Source organism: Giraffa tippelskirchi, chromosome 13 (genome assembly GCF_054371585.1).
Source record: "Giraffa tippelskirchi isolate mGirTip1 chromosome 13, T2T-mGirTip1v1.2.pri, whole genome shotgun sequence".
Lineage (NCBI taxonomy): Eukaryota > Metazoa > Chordata > Mammalia > Artiodactyla > Giraffidae > Giraffa > Giraffa tippelskirchi.
Window position 1 is genome coordinate 59684742 of NC_137287.1, and position 18898 is coordinate 59703639.

The following is an 18898-nucleotide window of genomic DNA, read 5'->3' on the forward strand; positions in this document are numbered from 1 at the left end:
GCATGGTGTCTGGAAGCTCAGGATTGTTCTCGTGTTTCATTCATTCTGGCTCCTGCGTGCAGATTTCACTGCTTTGCCTCATTCTGTCCTCAGAGACCCTTCCTTGGAGCCTTAGAGCTGGTCAGGGGAACTTTGTGTCTTCTGCTTGACATCAGCTCTAGATGGAAACCCACCCCCTCACACACGCACTTAACACTTTACTGAGCACCTCCTGCGGGTCATGTACGGTGTTTGCAGCAAATCCATTTCTCGTAGACCTTGGTTGTCGCTTCGTATTCACTTCACAGACTTTGTGTGTTCTTTCCACCTTTCATAATAATGTGGTATGTTTCTTAGTTCATCTTGGCAATTCTTGATGTCTGCTATGGTCTGAATGTTTGTGACAACCCCCCACCCACACCCCAACGAATTTCATATGTTGAAAGCTCAATGCCCAATGCATTAGGAGGTGGGGTCTCCTGATTAAGTCATGAGGGTGGAATCTTCATGTGTGGGGTTACTGTTCTCATAAAGGAAACCCCACAGAGACCCCTCATCCCTTCCATCACACGAGGATAAAGCAAGGAGGTGCCCACTATGAACCAGGCGGAGGACCTTCATCAGAACTTGACCAGGCTGGTGCCTTGATCTAGGACTTCCCAGCCTCCAGAGCCATGAGAAATAAACATTTGCTGCTTCAAGGCCTCAGGTCTGGAGTATTTTGCTTTAGCAGCCTGAATGGCCTACAACAGTATCTGAAACTAGCAACTAAATAGATTTAATATCTTCAGTGCCTCCACATTCCAAGATGGTTCTTTTTTGATGGGAATCTGAGGAGCAGACTAGATGCTTTTTAGAGTCTCATCCTTTTATTTTTTAAAATACTTATTTATTTATATTTGGTTGTTATTGGGTCTTGGTTGTGGCACACAGGATCTTCATTGCATCATGTGGATCTTCCATTGTGGGGCACGGACTCTCTTGTTGTGGCGTGCAGGCTCAGTAGTTGCAACACGTGGGCTTAATTGCTCCACTGCATGTGGGATCTTAGTTCCTCAATCAGGGATTGGACCCACATTCCCTGCTTTGAAAGGCAGATTCTTAACCACTGGACCACCAGGGAAGTCCCTAGTGTCCCATCCGTTTTATCAAAGGATTTTATACAGCCAGGTCCTACATCTAGAATACTTCATATTGTACACTTCTATTGAAATAGTATTTTCCATTACTTTTGCGATGTGCATATCAAAATGCAAAGACAAGGCATAGAAGGCAGAAAAAAGTTGAATTATTTTTTGTTGGATTTGGAAATTTGGCTTTTTAATCCCAGAAATTACCTACAATATAAAGAAACTCACATATAATACAGCTTTAAACATTTTTTTAGGAAGCTCATATCTAGAAAGATCACGAAACCTAGCTGATTCTCAGCTCAACTCCATATTTCTCAATTGCTCCAGTTTTTCCCTCACCAAGCTTGCATTATTAGCTCAACAATTAATTTCTACAGTTAATAACAAACTTTTTGGATATTAAGAGCATTGAAATAGTTTTTGTTGTTGTTCTTTACTAATTACTGCTATAATCCTTATCCTCTTAAAAACTTTCCCCTACAAACCAAATTTAATAATCATCAGGGTTGTTAAAAATTAATTCCTATAGTAGATGACCTCAAAAAATTTGTCTCCAAAAGTGCTTGGTCTGTCTAGTTTCAACTCAAACTGTATTTGAAATAAAGTTTTGAAAGAAACTGATAAATACTAGTAGCCCAGACACAACCTTCGAATCAATTTTTTATTCATTTACTATCGTCCTCTAAGATAGGTAACCTTGAGGATCTAATGTCTGGTGATCTGAGGTGGAGCAGATGTAATAATGATAGAAATAAACTGCACAATAAATGTAATGCATTTGAATCATCTAGAAACCACTCCCCCACCCCACTCACACCCCTAGTCCATGGAAAAATTGTCTTTCATGAAACTGGTCCCTGGTGCCAGGAAGGTTAGACTGCTGCTCTAAGGTTATTAGTATCTCATTAGAAACGTGTGAAGTTCTTCATTACAATACTACTCAAAAAGCATGCCTTCCTGGTTGTGTCTTTCACCCCGGGCACAGTGGGGTTGCTGAGTCGCACTGCAACCCAGTAGAAAGAACAGAGGCCCAGACAGGGCTCCCCTGCTCTGTCATTATCCACCTTCTGTGGGCAAGTAGCTTATTGTTTCTGTGCCTGAACTTTTTCAGCAGAGCGGGTAACAGGACCAGCTGTGCACACCCTGCAGTTTTGTAGGGATTCATCAGGGAAACACGCAAAGTGTCAGCGAAGGCCTTCTCAGGGTTGGGAGCTGTGCTGGTGGAATGCTTGAATTAGAGGCAGAAGTGCTGGCCCACCCCTTCATTGTTAAGGCAACTACAGGTGGCACAGTGGTATAGAATCCACCTGCCAGTACAAGAGATGCAGGAGACGCAGGTTCGATCGCTGGGTCAGGAAGATCCCCTGGAGAACGAAATGGCTACCACTCCAGTATTCTTGCCTGGAAAATTCTATGGAAGGGGGAGCCTGGCAGGCTACAGTCCCTGGGGTCGCAAAGAGTCAGACATAACTGAGAGACTGAGCACGCGCGCACATAAAGGAATATGGAAGATAAAAGGCTCTTCAAGTGTTAAAAACAAGTTCATTCCTGTATTTCACAAACTCTTAGTAAGAATCAGCTAACGGGAGTTTATTCTATTGGGTGGATTAAGAATGCAAAGATTGATCCAGTGTGGATTTGGAGTCAGAGAATTCCTATGCAGTATGACACACCTGCCTTATATTCACTCATATTTCTATCCCCAAGTTCAGCACAGGCAACTGGCGAGGGTAAGACCCCTAGTGTGTCACCTGACTGGTGTTTGGACAAGCACTAAACTCTTACCTCAATAGCTTTCTCATTATTTAGGTCCCTAGACTCAAATGGAAGTGGAGGGAATATAAAATATTTAATGGTTTGATTCCATCCCAGTCCTTGCTACTCCAGATCCATAATTCATTTCACTAGAGGAATAGCCCCATGGACAGCAGCCCTGGCTTCCAGTGCTAAGAATCTATTTATGGATTAGCAAATGCATTAGTGCTACGTGTTAGTACTTGCCTCGGAGTTTAGCCCTTTCAAGAATTGGATGGAAGTATTAAAATAGGGTTTTGTGTCAGAACAGTGTATTTTTACTTTGCTCTGATGCACAAAACCATGGCCTGTGTCAGGCCACTCATTCCACTTTTTGTTAATATTTGCACTAACGGAACACATCGTTTCATTATACACACTTCCAGGGCTTTAAAATAACTGAGCAGGACTTCCTGGTGGTCCAAGGGTTGAGAATCTGCCTGCCAATGCAGGGGACGTGGGTTCGATCCCTGGTCAGGGAAGATTCCACATGCCGCAGGGCACCTAAGCCCATGCGCCACAACTACGGAAGCCCACCCGCTCAGAGCCTGTGCTCCTCAACAGGAGAAGCCACCAAAATGAGAAGCCCGTTTACTGCAACAAAGAGTAGCTTCCCCTCGCTGAAACTAGAGAAAACCTACATGCAGCAACAAAGACCCAGCACAGCTGGGTGATATTAGTGATATATATAATAAATAATAAATATATTATTTATTAATAAAAATTATTAATTTAACAATCGATTAAAATAAGTGAATTAAAAATATAAAATAAATGAGCATTTGTTGCCCCTGTTTATCTGCAGGGCAAAGAGAGCTCTAGAGAGGGGAGGTGACCCCTGCCTCAGCTCTCAACACAGGTGACTAGGGAGATGGCTCAAAATCCTCTCTCTGCAGGGTCTCTGGTTCCAAATCATTTATGTGATATTGATCTTGCTCCAAAAGAGTACCTTAGATTGTACATAGTACATCTCCCTGGCAAGGTCCTTCATTTTTATATATTTACTCTCTAACCCTCAGACGTAACGATGAAGGAAGGCAATGTGAAAATGTGCTTGTTTTAAGGACAGAGCTGTGGCTTCATTCTCTGACCCAGTCCAGTGATTCATCATGGATCTTCTTGCCATCTAGAAACAGGAATGGGATGCTCTCAGTCACTATTGCTTGTTATCATCAGCCCTGTTGATAAATGAAGCGTGATTACTGGGCAGTAACCCTGAAAGCATCATCCTCACCCTCTAGAACATCTCCATTTCCTTATCTGTGGGCCAGGACAGAGGTCAGACATCTAGGAAGATATTGGGGGTGTGGTACTTCCCTGGTGGTCCAGCGGTTAAGACTTCACCTTCCAGTGCAGGGGGTACAGGCTCAGTCACTAGTGGGAGAGCTAAGATCCCCCATGCTCGGTGCCTCCCAGTAAAACAAAACAAAAAACATAAAAAACAGAAGCAATGTTATAACAGGTTCGGTAAAGACTTTAAAAAATGGTCCACATTTAAAAAAAATCTTTTAAAAAAGATATTGGGGTGCATTCCAGATCTCCAAAAGAGAGGATAATGGGGCGCACCATGATTTTCCCCACCCCACTATTATTCCCACAAATATTTTGACTCCAGATTATTACTGAGGTGCATGAGTGTGCTGATGAGAACAGGTGAAGTGTTTGATCCCGGGAGTGAGGAAACCAGTGTTCAGTGAGCCAGCTCTGTTTCAGGCTGTGTTCTGTGTTGTTCCATCCAAGCTGAGCACATTCTTGGCTTCCAGTCAGCACACACCTCCTGGAGCAAAGCCTTAATTTGCAGTTTTGGACAACTGACTCTTCCATCCATAGCATCTTGTCTTTCCTGTGTGTGTTTAACTTACTGTTTTACTTGGTTAATATGCCTGGAATTCTTATAATTCCAATAAACAGAAGTACAGTGTGTATTTCCTTGGCTAACTATATATGCCAAGCCCAGTGAGGATAATGAAGTACGGAAGCAGGAGTTTTTTCTTATTTTGGAAAAGAGCATTCTAATTGGTCTTTTGAGGCAGATGCTCCACTGTCTATTAGGATTTCAGTATGACCAAACAATCTTTGCATCGCCTACCTCTTTTAGAAGTCCTGCTTCAGGTGGGTTATGCCCTGACCTCCAAGAACGCTGGTGCTCACAGAGTTAAAAATCTTTCCAAGTTTCTGCAACCTCTGTCCTCCCCATCCTCAATCCAGAGTGGGGCTAAGGGTCTTGACCTTGTCACTCTTTCTGAGGACAAGGGGCGAGGAAGAGATGAATCCAGCTGTGAATTCAGCGTCCCAAAAAAGAGAAGCAAAAATTCCTCTTTAGCACCCTGACCCACCCACATCTTCTGTGAGTCATCTGCGAGCCTTGCTGACAGTGGATGGCAAAGAGAACACATGTACTTGGTTTTGCTATGAAGTGTATAAGACAAAGAGGTAAATGAGTAACTTATTTTTCTTTCCAATTTCTGAAGATGGTAATTAGGAGAACTCACACCAGCTAGGCTCGAGCGAATGCAAGCAAGACCCCTATAGGCAGCACGGTGTATTAATGTAAAAATATGCTTAGACAACATAACTTGTCAGAGAGGATTATTTCTACTTAGTGGATCTGCAGGAGCCCTTTTGCTCTACCATTCAGAATTTGACTAGAATAGAGAGTGAGGAAAGAGAGAAAGAGAGGGAGGGAGGGAGGGAGAGAGAGAGAAGGAGAGAGAGGGGGGGAGCGTGCATTAGTGAACAGCTACTGTGGCATTGATGTTGGAGCGCACTTCTGAACTGGCTTTTGTTGAGACTATCAGTGTATCTGTGCAGAAAGCATGCGCTGTCCCAAATCTGCTGTTACTATGAGAAATGAAGAGCTGCTTTTAAGGTATGTTGCTGTGTTCTTTGTTTTAATGTATGCCTTGCTAGTTTCCAGAGCTGCCCAAGACTGTCATCACAGTCAGAATCAAGTAGCTTCCTTATCTTAGAAGAAAAAAATGAAAAAGAATCTAGAGAGAGAGAGAGAGGGGAAAGAGGGAAACAAAATCGAGACCAAGAGATTGGGAGAAAGAGAGAGCAAGCGAGAGAAAGGAAAAGGACTCCTGTGGACGAGTTATATTTGCAGGAGTTGCCTTTTGCAAGCATATCATGTATTTGCTTGCTGCTATTTGTGCGCGGCCAGTGGATAATTTTAAAGGCTCCGAATCTGGCTCTGGGTTTGTCTTTTCCTTTGCAATGTCTAAGCCTCTTTCATTATTATGCACTCTGCATGGAATACTCAGCGAGAAAGGAGCTAAGGAGACTCCATATTAGACTTGCGTTCCAGATACCGCTCTAATCTGGACTTAGCCTACCTAAATAGTCCTTCTGTGTTACCAGGTTTGGATCACTTTATCCTGTTTGCCAAAATGTGTACCTGTTTAAAGACCTCTATTCATGCATGGCGTCCTGGGTCCCTCTGTATTGAAAGCAAATATTTGTTTCCTGCATCTGTGTAAGGGTCCTACCGCTTACCAAGAATGAGCCACCTTTTGGGAAGCAGAGAAAGAATTATGATAGAATTGGCATCCTGCTTTGAAAAATGTAGTCTTTTGTTTATTTGCTAGCAGACATTGTAGCACTGAATACATCTATGGGTCTGACAATGGGACCCGTTGAACAATGGAGCTGTCAAACTGGCTTAATGCATGTCTGGGTTTTTTTTTTCTTCTTCTTTCTCAACACCCTTTTTATCTGTTTTAATCTTGTTTGTATAGACTATCCAGATTGAAGAGCTTTTAGGACTGCTTGTTTGTGGTTTTGTGCATTTAAAAAATTTAATATCTGCCGTTCGTAGGGCTTTTTGCATTTTGTAGCTATGTTGGTTGGATTAAGTTAGAGATTTATTACTTACCTCTCTGTTAAACTACAGAAAAAAACTCATTGATTGAGACCGCTTGTAATACCATTATCATTCTAGCAAATACCTTGTTATCAGACATGACTCTACAGTATTTAATGCTTGGGGATTTAAAATATGCCTGTTTGGTGGACTTACGGAACATAGCACTAAAGCAAAGTTAAGAGGAATATTTCTAATGTTTAAGTAAATTATGATTTCTGGTGTCTGCCTCCTCTTTTGGCATCCAGGTAGATAAACAGTTTAGAAATTCAAGGACAAGTGAGAACTTTTGCCCTCCTAATTTTGGTCACAAACTATCATTAGCCAGCCTGTTAAATTGTTAAGTTAAAGGTCTCTACAGAATATATTGATTTTTGATATATGATTATGTGCTTATAAAATGCATTTCTATGCAGGGCAAACATGTCTCACATCTTCAAAAATCTTTCCTTTTATAACATGGGCACTGGTTTCTCAGGTGAAAATAGTGAGACTTCAAAAAGAGAAAATAGAAAAATCAGTTTCAAACTTCTCCAACATTAAAAACATTTTTATTCTCACATTAGATATAAAGGAACTGATCCTAGAAGATTAAATGGTAATTGATATACATGAAAATCATGTCACTGACATTTGTTTCCGTAAAGAATATATCTTTTCTAACATTTTAATGTTTTGCTTTAATTAGCTGTTTATGCCAGAGCAATAGATTGAAAAATATTTGTAAATACATCGAGATTTAGAACCTAATTCTTAAAAACAGAAGAGAAATTATTTTAAAGGGCAAATTTTAAAAGATAGATATATTTAATTACAAACATTTCTTCTTGGATTATATTGTGTTCAGATTAGTGATGTTCCCAGTAAATAAAGAGCAAGATGTAGTCCTTATAAAATCAGCTATGAAACATTAACTATTTTTCAGAGTTTGGACATGCATTTCAATTTTTCAAACTTAGGCTGAAATGTTATATTTAATACAAAATTGTGAAAATTCATGTTGCAAGCTCAATAAATTGCCTTCTCAAACATAAATTTTCTATTGATAATATTTTCAGAGCCTGCTTGAACCCATAACATAGCTGTAGAATAATTATATTTTTAAAGTTATCCATTGTAAGTAAAGTGGATTTTATGATTATGTTCTCTTACTTTCAAAGGGATATGAACAGCTCATTCCATTGGGTATGCCAATAATTGCTTTTGGATGAGCTTATAAAAGGTAATTGGTGAAGCTTTCTATCTGAAACTGGCCCACTGTTACCAGCACACCTAGATTCTGCTTTCATGGGAAATTTTTTTTTCTAAAACAAAGGTCACAAAGCAATTTTTTTGTGATTTGGGGGAAAAAAGTAGTGTCCTGTGTTTCCCAGCTGCCTGTCAGAAGCACGCTGAAATTAAAAAAATACCTTAGAAACCTCCATGTTAAATTTTTGACTAAATTATAATCATTCATCTGTGATCTATTCACTTTAGTCCCTGGGTGATCATATTAGGTCCAACAAGGGAACCCCCTACCCACTCGTGCTTTGACCCAATCATTACCAGCTTCCAGAATTCTGAGGCCCCCATTCCAGCATCCAACACACAGCTATCTTGTCCTCTAGCCTGATAGGGGAGTGGGAGATGGCCGGAAGTTGGCCAACTTGTCTACATCTATTTCTATAACAGTAACAAGATATGTAATCTGTATCCTGCCATCAACTTCCATGTTGGGATGATTCCCTTCCAAGGTGACCTAAACAAATGTCAAAGTGAATTTTATCCTAAGCCTAGACTTGCAGAAAATGAACAGAAGAGTCAAACTGGGAAAATGGCTTCTTTCAATAGAGTCACAGTTGCACCCGAGTCCTTGCACACAGGAGCCTTGGGAATACACAGCTGTGTTCAGCAGACCACAGGCTGCGAGATCTGTAACCTCAACGTCGGAAGAGTTCTTTTATTTGTGAAAATGAAACCTCACGGTTTTTCCTTTTCAAAATATGAGTGCATACAATTGCATAATATCCCTTTGGGGCTGAAAAACAAAGAAAGGCCTTTGATTAATATTCATATCTAGAACTTTAGAGCAAGTGCAGATTGTGCTGGAATACCTAGGAAGTCATTGGAAGAGTGAATCAATACTAATTATTGTAATCAGGGTGGTTAATTAAGTGAAAATGTGGCTGATAGAAAGTTCATTGCTCGCAGCCCTGGAAACACCTAGGTTGATGAAAAGAAGGTAAAATCCAAAAGCAAGCATGGTACCTGGGAATGATCTCTCCGTGTTTAGGGGGTCAGAATCTGTCCACGAAAAACATACCTCGATTTGGTATAATCGTGACAGTGAGAAAACCAGAAATATCAGACTCAGTTTCTGGTGTAGAGGTTTCTATAAAAGTCATTAACGGAAAGCAGTTTGTTAAGATGCATCTCCTGCGGCTCCCACAGCATTTATCTGCCCTTCTTCCAACGGTAACAAGTATATTTCACTCTGTGGCAGTAACGTCTTAGATCATCTTGATTAGCCTTCATTGAATTTCTTTCTACATTTTGGTAATTCCTGGGGGATATGTTGAGGGTGGGGAGGTGGGTTCTCCTTTCATCACACTATTGATTGCTTCCTTCATGGTTATTATTGGCTTTGGGAATTTTTCTGAACTCGCAGTGACTTTTATTCTGTGGGAAAGATGAAGCAGTGGTTTTTGGAGAGGATTAAGATCCGTGGCATTTCATTTAACTGACATGGGGAAGAGGGTGTCAGAGGAAGGAATGCATATGTGAGGTTTCAGGGCTGTAGCCCATTAAGAATTGAAATGAAGTGTCCTGGAGCTGAAACACCTTTCTCATCCCATGGTACTCATCTCCAGAGGTCAGACTGAGATGGAAGCTAGATGTACATGTAAGAGAGAGAGACTCTGTGTGTGTGTGTGTGTGTGTGTGTGTGTGTATGTGTCTGAACCTCCACTCCACTCAGAAATGTGCTGGTTAACCCTGATTTCAGATGAGGGACCCTTTGTCCCCAGATGCAGCCTTCTGCTTCATGCAATGTCATCAGGAGTTGTTCTGTGCAGGTATGTTTATCTGATCCAGAGCTTTTTTCTGACTGTGACTTATCCCAGCACATTTTCTTGTATGTCAAGACCGTCATAGCTAATGGGGAACACATCTGTGGGGGAGGGTGACAGCAGCCCAGAGTGACATGTATTACCAGGACAGCTCGGCTGCTCTCTCACCCCCTTCCATGGTGACCCGCCCGTGATTGGCTGCCTAGGGTCGTGATGAATCACTGCAGTTTAGGAAGCAGGATATGCCAGTGTGCCCTCGGAGAACAAAACCCAGAATTTTCCTCCATAATCATTCAGTTCAGCAAACTTTGTTGTCATGAACACGAAGAGCATGAGGTTTGAAGTTATCGATAGCTGTGGCTTTTCAAATCCCTGGCTGAGAAGGGTTGCAGCTGCAATCGGTAAAAACTGTGTTGAAACTTATGGATGGCATTGCTGGCTCCCAGCTGGTGTGTGAACTGACGCGAAGGGGCACCATGGTACCTGCTGCAGGAACGAATCAGACGCTTGTCATCCCGCCCGTAAACCTGCCCATCTCAGCGATACAGGCACTTGCAGGTGCCGTCAGCATCACGCCTTGCTTTTTGAGTATCTTGGTCTGGGACCTCAGCTCTTTCGGGTTCTGTGAGATGGCTTCCCCATTCATTCAGAGATGACTGAGGAAGCATCTCTGTGAATGGAAATGCACTGAGCTGGTGATGGACAGTGAGAATTCCTGGTGGTGGCAGTTAGGGTTCATTTTGACTTTCTTTTCAGCAACTGACTTGCTCAAAAGGGATGGAGCCCTTGTCACCACCTGCAGGATGCTCAGCGCCTGTCCTGTATAAACTGTACCCTTTTTCCCTGCCCTGAGTTAGGGCTGCTGGCCTTCGAAGTATCAGTGAAATCTTTAATGCTACAAGGACAAAAGGATTAGGACCGCCTTTCTCTTTTCTTACCCATCTGCCAGTTCCAGGTTTAAATAAAGATTGGGAGGTGGGAGTATTATAATTGAAATTAAGAATAAATCCAAAACTTATTGACTCTGACCTGATGCTACACTAGGGGATCTATTTTATATAATTTAATCTTCCCAGATATCTAAGAGATAATGGTAGTTATGTTATTCCCATTTCAAAGATGAAAAAAACTGAGACCAAGAGAGAGACCCATATTCGATCCTGGAGTTGGGAAGATCCCCTAGAGAAGGGAATGGCTACCCACTCCAGTATTCTCGCCTGGAGAATTCCATGGACAGAGGAGCCTGGCATGCTACAGTCCATGGGGTTGCAAAGAGTCGGACATGACTGAGTGACTAACACTTTTCACACTAAGAGGGGTAAAGGAATAGGCCCCTAGACACATAACTCATGGTGGAAGAGATTCTAAGTGAGGACTCGGGCAAACTCCTCTGTGGCCAACTTGAAAGTACAACTGTTGGATATTTGACGCTTGAAAGTCATATTTTCCTCTGGTGCCACATTTTCATGGTGCACTTCAATTTGTCCATACCTAGTATCATACCAAGGAAGCTGTACAGTAAGAAAGGGAAAACCATAGCCATTTTTGCTTCTGAGTTCTTACAACTCCCTTGAGGTCTTTGAATTATAGCACCCAGGCCTCAGTTTTCTCATGCTTTAATCTGTATAATGGGAACACATGTTGGAAGTGACTAATAGGGCAATATGAAGCATGATGAAATTAAAATGTGTCTTTTAACCTACATCAGGGACCAAAATCTGTCATACTGGAATCAGAACCAACCAAGCAACAGATACACTATGTGATAGTCTCAGCAGTTAGGAAGCTCACAACAGTCTTGAAACAGAGCGAGAACAGTGGGCACGAAGGTATCAAGTGGTGTGTATTGCAGGGGAGGGGGTCTTGAAGGACAGAAGAGGGAGCAGGAGGGAGAAGTTGTGCTTGGAACACCTTGGATTCACCTTTGTTATTAAAACAAAGCCAAATAAAATATCCTTCACTTCATCCCATTTCTTCCTCAGACCAGAGGGTCATTCACATTGCTCCTCTGCTCTCACTTCACCGTATTCCTATGATATGGTGCGAATGCACTTGTTAGCCTCTACCAGGGAGTGTTGAGAGACAAACTGATTAGGTCACATAAAGGTTTCAGTTCAGTTCAGTTCAGTTCAGTTGCTCAGTCGTGTCCGACTCTTTGCGACCCCATGAACCGCAGCACGCCAGGCCTCCCTATCCATCACCAACTCCCTGAGTCCACCCAAACTCATGTCCATCGAGTCGGCGATGCCATCCAACCATCTCATCCTCTGTCGTCCCCTTCTCCTCCTGCCCTCAATCTTTTCCAGCATCAGGGTCTTTTCAAATGAATCAGCTCTTCGCATCAGGCAGTCAAAGTTCTGGAGTTTCAGCTTCAACATCAGTCCAACCAATGAACACCCAGGACTGATCTCCTTTAGGATGGACTGGTTGGATCTCCTTGCAGTCCAAGGGACTCTCAAGAGTCTTCTCCAACACCACAGTTCAAAAGCATCAATTCTTTGGTGCTCAGCTTTCTTTATAGTCCAACTCTCACATCCATACATGACTACTGGAAAAACCATAGCCTTGACTAGATGGACCTTTGTCCAAGTAATGTCTCTGCTTTTTAATATGCTGTCTAGGTTGGTCATAACTTTCCTTCCAAGGAGTAAGCGTCTTTTAATTTCATGGCTGCAATCACCATCTGCAGTGATTTTGGAGCCCAGAAAAATAAAGTCAGCCACTGTTTCCACTGTTTCCCCATCTATTTGCCATGAAGTAATGGGACCAGATGCCATGATCTTAGTTTTCTGAATGTTGAGCTTTAAGCCAACTTTTTCACTCGCCTCTTTCACTTTCATCAAGGTTTACACTCATCCATAGAGATAAGACAAGATAACATATTTCCACTCAGCTTGGGTAGATTACTACACCACTTTTCCATGAAGGTTTTGGGTGGTTCTTTTAAGAGGAAGGAAAAAAAATTTATTTTCCCCTAATGGACTTCATAGGAATTAGCATCACAAGCAAATTTAAAGAAAAAGTCATTTGGGATTTTCAAAAACCTCTATCGTAAAGCTAAAAATAGTTAGAGATTTGAACTATATTATAGAGAAAAAATAAATTTCCTGTGCTCAAAACCTTAATGTATTTTCAACCTACATGTCACTTTAATAGATTGGTTATATAATTGGTGTTGTAATAATTAGGTTAACACATTTTACCTCTCATCTGATGATCATGGTGGATTTTGATTTTTTCAGCCATCCATCCCTAGGAGGAAATAATGGCCAAGCACATGCAAAGATCTAGACAATGAATCAGAAAATTCAGTGACATGTTCCAGTGTCAGTCTGCTCTGACAGAATCATGTAGAATCCAACAGGTTTGGTTCTTAAGTCTTATCATCTATTTCACTCCACTTGCAAGTCACATTTGTCTTAGAAAGTCGGATCTGCATGCACCGTATCAGATGACTTCTGATCCTCGGAAGGAAAAGCTCTTTGATGGGGAATCCATCATCACGTGGGTGAATGTGTTTTGTTTTACATGCAGTCCAAGCATTTTGTCTCTTTAATCCTTCCTCTTCTTCAAGATGTATTTGTTCAGAAAAAGGAGAGACACTGAGGCCAGTGGGGGCTCTCCGACCTCTGGAGAGTCCCTCTCAGTTCCAGATTTTGATTCTTGCCAAGATCAGCTTCAGAATACTCCCCCAATCCCTCCAGGAAAGCTTAAAACTTCCTTTCTCTTTTTATCCACCCCCACCTGTTGCGGCTTTCTCTCTGGACCTAATGTTATGCCTACTGCTATGTCCACCCAGCTGTCGCCACTCAGCTGTTGTGTTTTGTCAAACAGTAGTTTCTCTTTTTGACATTTATAGCACGTGACAGTAAAAGGAGAACTTCTGGCCGATTGGGGAAAACATTTGGGGGAGAGGGGGTGGTTCAAGGGCCGATTGTCAGGGAACTCAAAACCCCATCCTGATAGCTATAAATTTTGTTCCTGCCGCCAGGCTGGCACCAGATAAAGGTACCTGATACAGTCTTGACAAATCTCAGCATCTTTGAGAGGCCGCTGGGACATTCCTTCGGAGGCTGTGTTTTCTGAGTGCCTCCATGCACACATCACCAGGCCAGCCTTCTTCTCCTCCCCACCCCTTCTCCCGTCTTCTCCTCCCAAGTTTTCAAATCCTGTTTATTCACTCTACGGGACACGGTCTTACATCCTCCCCCCTCCACCCCATGATGATGTCTGGAAAGGAGGCACCCCAGAGACAGCTGTTCCTAGCTGAGAACTCAGCCTTGGTCCAGGCAAACTTGATTTCCCCGACAGATGAGCCCCCAAGACTCTCACTTTGGCGGTCACCTGCCTGCTCAGCGCCGCAGCTGTGGAGGAAAGCTGTCTGGCATTGTCTGGCTTCCGTTGGAGAGAGAAAGAGGGAGAAAGAAAGAGAAAGCTGAGGGGGGGAGGGAGAGAAGGAAGGCCGAAGCAAGGATAATGAAGAAAGGAAAAGGGAAATGTAAGGCCGAGAGGGAAGTGATGAGCTGGCTGGGCTCGAGGCCTGCCAGGTCCACAGTGTTAGCATTTCACCCCCTTGGAGTGGAAGCTTCTGGAAACCCTAGAGGGGCACCTCATTTCCAAGCGCGAAGGTATGTACACAAACAATCCATCTTCGGTTGGAGAGTCTCTTCAGATGGGAGGGAAGTTCACCACTATGTCTTCAGCTCTAGGGAAAACAGATTCAGAAAAACACAAGATTGCAAAAAGCCAGTAGCAGCTGCTCTCGAGGTAGAGCGAAGGCTGAAAATTCTCGTAAAAAAAAAAAAAGTAAAATAAGAGTTTGATCACAATGTCATCTTTACTGCAGTGTGATTTTACTGAAGTCCTTTTAGGAATGTGATAAAGTCACTATTCCAGAACCTTTCAAAATGAGGGCAGGAGGAGCGGATAATAAGATCATCTTAAACTTATGACTGGTGATAGAAGAATTTAAGGGGTACCTTTATGGAGCTAAGAAAATATACCTTTATAATGTATCACTTAAGGATCTATTTGGGGGGTTTTAAGCACATGGAAAAAGACACTGTTGTTTATTTTTGCAAGTTGCTGATCAAACTGGGGTAAGCCAAGAACAAACACATGGCCATGAAGAAACTTTCCCAGGTACTTAAAATTCATGTGGATTTCACATTTGTTGGCTGGAAAACCCCAAGTGATGGGAATCCCACTCCCCACGTCCCTTCTAGGGCCTTTCTTGCTCCAAATGACTCTCAGCACACTGGGCTTTTTTTAAACTGGAACAGCTATGTTAATAAAATTTGACTTTGAAAAAGTGATGGGGAAAGATGTTTTGGATTCTAGTTTGTAATAAAGAGCCAGAAGTGAGGGAAGAAAAACCCTTTAGTGAAGGTGCCTGTTTGAGGAGATGGAACAGTATATGTACATCTACAGTTGCGTGGCCGACCGTCTGCTGCTTTAAAGAGGCTGTGACCCATGATGTTATATGTGGGAATAATTAAAAAACGGAAATTTGTCATAAAATATACAGGAGTGTCTGCAGGAGAAGAAAATTAGCTGTTGGGTTATAAGCATCTATCACTATCGGGCCCCGGTCTCTTAAGTTACGGTATAAACTTTGTGCAAAAATGTTGGAATGTTTATAGTCAGGGACTCGATCCTGGTTCATTGATGAAGGTGGGTGACGGAAATAGAATACTTTCCACTGGAGCAGTGTGTACTCCATGTAAAAATGCATTTATTAGCACTCTGTTTCTTTTGAGAGGTTGTATGTGTGTGTGTTTTACTGTCAGTGATAATTCAGTGCTCAAACAATGACCACGGGAGAAAACTCAGTTTGAGATGAGGCTTGGGGGGGGCGGGGGCGGTGGGCAGCGAAGGGGGGCAGTGCTGAAACAGCACCGTGCACCCGATTGCCTTGGAAGGCCTTGTATAAAATGAGGTCATTCAGAAACTTTCCCTTGAAGTGCTTCCAATTCTTGAATTGCCTTTTGTTTGGGAAATGAATAGCAAGTTGATTAAAAAAAATAGACAATTAGGGAAGGTAGGGGGATGGGCTTAGGGACTAGCTTAAGGTTTTCCTACAGTGAAGCAAAAATGGTGAGGAAATTGCGTGGTTCCCCACTGCCTGGTCTCCAGGGTGGTCAGCACACAGAGGTGTCGCCCACCAGGTTGCGCCCAGGAGCGGGGGCTCACCATGGCCTCACCCCCTTTCACTGCTGTTGGTAAGAACCTTGGCAATAAAATAGTGTCTCTGAACCCGTGTGTTTTTTTTTTTTTTTTTTTTTTTTTTTTTATAAATTTATTTATTTTACTTGGGGGCTAATTACTTTACAATATTGTAATAGTTTTTGCCATACATTGACAAGAATCAGCCATGGGTTTACATGTGTTCCCCTTCCCGAACCCCCCACCCACCTCCCTCCCCCTCCCATCCCTCTGGATCATCCCACTGCCCCGGCCCCGAGCCCTTGTCACATGCATCGAACATGGAATGGTGCTCTGTTTCACATATGACAATACACATGTCTCAATGCCATTCTCCCAGAACGTCCCACCCTCACCTTCTCAGACGAGCTTTCTGCAAAATAATTCCAACTACCAAATCATAATACCTGATGGCTTGTTACAGAGTGAAAATTAAAAAGGGGGGGGGGGCGTCGAGTTGTTTAAGGTCTTTTTCCTTCTGCCAAAGCAGAGAAATGATAAATTGAAGCTTTTCATCAAGTGGTATTTGTTTGGATGTTTTTGTTTTGTTTTTGTTTTTAAGCTCAAGAGCTTTTGAATTTTTGTATTTTTTTAAAACGGCTATTGTGGAGGTGCTATGATTATAGAAACAAAACTCTATAGGGTATATGTATGTGTGTGTGGACTTTCTCTCTGGCACCTACATTAAGAGCCTATGCAATCACTCTATTATTTATGTATTTGGCAACCAAACTATTTCAGCTCAGCTACATCCGAAGCTTTCCTTCGTTCCCGTTGTCACTGTATTTCATGTACGAGCCAGTCTTCTTTTATATCTGACCCCGGGTTTGCTTCTGACTTTACATGGCCGAAGCAAATGTGCTTTGAAAACTCGGGGACACACTGTAGTTGTTAAATAAGGCAGTAACCTATGCACTCATGGTTCTTTCTCTATGACCTACTTACATACTTCCTCACCCTCCTTATAGTATGATTAAAAGCTGCTTTGAATCCACTATTGCCTCAAGGGATTGGAGCCTAGAATTTAACAAACTGCTGAGAAGGCTTAAGTCAGTAAGAGGCCTTCCCCTACAGCGTCTCTCAACTAATTCACATGCAATTAAAGAGAAAATAAATATTTCAGAAGTGTACGTGTTAATGAAGCTTTTTCTACCTTCTAGGATGTAGCTGTGCATGGAACTTTATTCCATAGCAGACTGGAAAATATTTTCCTTTTAGATGAATGCAGTTGTGTTCTGGAGGCTGGTTCTGTTCGTTCGTTCTTCAGATAATTTTATTAGAGTCAGCTGCTTATCTACATTTGGGAGTTATATAAATCATATCTTCAAAATCAGGAACTGTTGAGGTTTGTCTCATTTATCTGGCTAATTACTTTATCAAGGTTATTGAAAGACCAACAAAATTCTTACAATTTCAAAGACAGTCTGTAGTAGCGAGGGCAGGGAGAAAATGTAACTTATTGGGAAAAGTTGGGGCATTTGGGTATAAGAATTCATTTTACTGCATCTGTTTTTCCGTTCTTTATGAATCTAGACCTGGTTCCACAGAAAGGCAATATTTTAAGAGGAAAGTTGGTCCTAGCCCTCCACGTATCTTGAAATGATTTCAGTCAAAAGCCAGATACATTGCTCAGCTGAAGAAGAAAATCAAGTCAATTAAGTACATATGGACCTAACTGAGTATACCAGGCCTGTTATTCCAAATTGCTCAAGGCAGGATTTACAATTGATGTGTGGATTTCATATTGGTATATAAATATCCATATTCCTTCATAACCTCTAAAGATGATCCAATCTCATTATAACACAAGAAATTGGTGAGAAAAACATTTTCTCCATATAATGGTGGCTGATACACTTAAAGCCACGTGATACAATGCCACATGACCTGTTTAACCCTCTGCTGCCTGACTACACCCCTAGGTGTGAAACATCATTTCAAAATAAAATTTGAAGTGATTACCAAAAGAGGCAACTTCTAGTTTTCAATTTATGAAGTTACTTTAGAATGTGAAATAGGCCACATAGAAGTTTTATAGGCTTCTGACCTTGTGAAAATTTCAGTTTCATCTAAACGCAAGAAAACAATCATGACCAAATTAGAACATCACCTTATACTTATCTTTTAAAAATTTTCACAAATCACTTGGGAAAATTGAATTCCCTTCTTGTTTTCCTGAGAGTTCTGCCCTGTTTCCCAATTCCTTTTAGTAAATTGGTCACAGATCTTAAATGAGTATTTAAGCTTCATGGCCATTACAGACCCAACACTCTTTCGTGAAGCCACTCTTGGTTTTTAATCGTTGTGTTAAATACTTGCAAATGACTAATTCGTGATGTATCCTTTTAAAAGAAAAGGTGATTTATCACTCTTAGTTTCAGTCCCGTATATGTCTCAATGTTTTCAAGATGATACAAAAGGAAGTATAACCGTGGTGCAGGGATTCATGCATCTTTCTCCTTCAAGCACTGAAAAGTCCCCAAATGTCAACTTCGGCCGTTTCTCTGATATTTACTTTGGCTCAACTACGAGTGCTATTTCAGTTATTGTGGTGAGTTCATACACGGGCGAGCACAGCCCACCGACGAGCATTTAAACTAACCCCGGTGATGATTCGTCTCGCGTGGCTTCCGTTGGGGAGTTCGGGTGCGCTCGTGGCGTGCACGGGGCTTGGGCAATACGGTGGCATTCAACCCACGAAAAGCGGTCATTCGGGCCTCGTGCCAGGCGCCTGGAAACGGGACCAGACACAGCCGGCGCGGGGGACGGGTGTGCAAGTCTGGACGCCAGGGACTGCACGCCGGGCGGCGATCTGTCCAGGGGGCGGTCCCGCCGCGCCCTCCTCCCCCCGGGGGCAGGGCGCACGGGCCCGCAGGGGT

At 42.3% G+C, this 18898-nt stretch overlaps 1 long non-coding RNA gene across 1 annotated transcript; it reads right to left on the bottom strand.

Moving 5' to 3' along the window:
• Window positions 1–7303: 7303 nt before the first annotated feature.
• Window positions 7304–18644, bottom strand: LOC145531490 (uncharacterized). The gene is made up of 4 exons (XR_014072481.1): window positions 18130–18644; window positions 17173–17313; window positions 14425–14520; window positions 7304–8785 (listed from the first exon to the last, which is right to left on the bottom strand). It is a non-coding gene; the product is annotated as an uncharacterized LOC145531490 (long non-coding RNA).
• Window positions 18645–18898: the final 254 nt, after the last annotated feature.